The sequence below is a fragment of the Triticum aestivum genome, chromosome 3B (assembly GCF_018294505.1).
Source record: "Triticum aestivum cultivar Chinese Spring chromosome 3B, IWGSC CS RefSeq v2.1, whole genome shotgun sequence".
Classification (NCBI taxonomy): Eukaryota; Viridiplantae; Streptophyta; class Magnoliopsida; order Poales; family Poaceae; genus Triticum; species Triticum aestivum.
In genome coordinates, this window is record NC_057801.1 from 484,878,659 (window position 1) to 484,881,514 (window position 2,856).

Below are 2,856 nucleotides of genomic sequence, written 5' to 3' on the forward strand. Positions count from 1 at the left end.
CTCCTCTCCTACCCGCGCCGCCCCTCTCTCCCTCCTCCCAACCCGCGCCGCGCCTCATCCCTCTCTGTAACCCGCGCTCCAAACCCGATCACCGCCGTCACCATGAGCTCCTCCTCCTCCACCGTCTCCAACCCGTTCGCCGGTCCCGATGTCACCCTCGTCCGCGACCTCAACATCCATGAGCGCGTCCCGGTCAAGCTTGACCACACCACCGCCTCCTACTCCGCGTGGAAGCGGTACTTTTTCCTCGTGTTCCGTGAGTACCTCCTTCATGGCCACGTGGACGGCACCGTGGACTCCGCGCTCATGATCCATGACGAGGAGTGGATGATCCTCGACGCCACCATCATCCGCTGGTTCTACCTCACCATCTCCAGCGACATCTTCCACACCGTGGTGAACGAGGACGACGACGCCCATGCGGTCTGGACCAAGCTCAACGGCCTCTTCACCGACAATCGGCTGCAGCGCAAGGTCCTCCTCTATGGTGAGTTTTACGGGTGCCAGCAACTTGACTCGTCCATCGATGATTTTTGCATGCGCCTCAAGAAGCTCGCCGATGAGCTCCGTGATCTGGGGGAGAAGATCGGCGACGAGCTCCTCATCAGCACCCTCTCCGGCGGCCTCAACGATGACTTCGGGAACGCCGCCTTCAACCTCACCCTCATCCCGGAGCCCACCTTTGGCAAGGTGGTCGCGTACCTCAAGCTGGAGGAACGCCGGATGCGGGCAGCCAGGACGCGCGTGACCCACACCGCCCTTGTTGCCGGCACCCGCGGGGATTCGGCCCCGCCACCGCCCCGCCCGACGCCGCCCCAGCCGGCGCCACCCGCCTTCCCGCCCGGCTTCCCGCCCGCCCCACCCGCCCCCTTCCCGCCACCCCAGCCGGCGGCCAATGAGGGAGGCCGTCGCGGCGGCCGCCGGGGTGGCCGCAAGCAGGGAGGTGGTGGCGGCGGCGGTGCTCAGGGAGGAGCACCTCGCCAGCAGCAGCCGGCCCCTCAGCCGGCGGCCCCGTGGTACGCCGGCCAGAACCCGTGGACCGGCGTCGTCCATGCCTACTCCATGCCGGTTCCACGGGCTCCCTCTCCGGGTCTTCTCGGCACCCGGCCTCCGTCACACCAGGCGTACGCCGCGCCGCAGCCCTATGCGGCGCCCTACGGGCAACAGCCGCCGCCAGGCGGGCCGCCGCTGCTGCCCCTGACGTCTGCGACGTCCCTCCCGCCGGCGCCGTGGGACCCGGCTCTCCTGGCGGCTCTCCACACCGCCCCTTCCCCGTCCAGCTACACCGGCGGCGGCGATTGGTACATGGATAGTGGCGCCACCGCTCATATGGCGGCGTACCCCGGTAACCTCCACACTGCCCACCCTGTCCACACCTCCAACCGCATCATCGTCGGTGACGGTTCTTCTTTTCCTATCACCCATATTGGACATACCTATTCTCCGTCTAACTCCACTCCTATATCCTTGTCTAATATTCTTGTTTCTCCTGATCTCATTAAAAATCTTGTTTCCATTCGTTCACTTACACGTGAAAATCCGGTCACTGTTGAATTTAACGAATGTGGTTTTTCTGTTAAGGACGCTCGCACGCGGATGGTGCTCCACCGATGTGACAGCCCCGACGAGCTCTACCCGGTTCACTCCGCTGCCTTCACCACTTCCGCCGCCCCTGTCGCTCTTGCCACCGGAGTGGATCTCTGGCACGCTCGCTTAGGTCATCCTAATCCCGCCACACTTCGCCACATACTTCGGAGTTTTTCTTTCACGTGTAATAAGAACGAGGATCACTCGTGTCATGCATGCCGCCTCGGCAAACATGCCCGTCTTTCGTTTAGGGCTTCTTCCTTTGTTGCATCGTACCTGTTTGAATTGTTTCATAGTGATGTTTGGACATCTCCTGTTGCAAGTAATACGGGCTTTCTTTATTACCTTGTCATTCTTGACGATTTTTCGCATTATGTGTGGACCTTCCCGTTGCGCCGCAAGTCGGACGTTATCTCCACCCTTGCCGGCTTCTACTCTTACGTTCGCACGCAGTTTGGTCGACCCATTCTCGCGTTGCAGACCGACAACGGGAAGGAGTTTGACAACACCGCTGTTCGTACTCTTGTCACCACACATGGCACGATTTTTCGTCTCACTTGCCCGTACACCTCGCAGCAGAACGGTCGTGCTGAGCGCATCCTTCGCACTCTTAATGACTGCGTTAGGACTCTTCTCTTTCACGCCAATGTGCCCCCGCGCTTTTGGCCTGACGCTCTAGCCACCGCTTCTCTCCTCATCAACATCCGCCCATGTCGTACTCGCGGGAACTTTACAGCTCACCACCTTCTCTTCGGTGCACCCCCCTCTTATGAAGGGCTTCGCATTTTCGGCTGCCTGTGCTATCCTAGCATCGCTGCCACTGCGCCTCATAAGCTCGCACCCCGCTCCGCCGCATGCATCTTTCTCGGCTACCCACCTAACACTAAGGGCTACCGCTGCTACGATCCAGTCTCTCACCGTGTTTTCACCTCCCGACACGTTTACTTTGATGAGATGGCCTTCCCGTTTCAGCAGCAGGCACCCCTCGTCGTCTCGTCGCCGCCGGCCACCGGCGGCCCTTCGACGACCTCGTCAAGTGGACGAGCACGTCTGGTTCGTGGACCGCCTTCGGGCTTTGGCGGGCCCCGAGCCCTACTGCCGGCGCCCTCCCCGGCTGGCTCTGCCGGTGCGGCCGGCGCACCACCTTCACCCGCCGCCCCCGACTCGGGCGCCGCGGGGTTGGGCGCCTCCTCTGCCGCAGGGATGGCCTCGCCGCCGGCCGCCTTGCCGCCTGTGGACTCGGCCGCCGCCTCTGCTGCCTCGACGCCG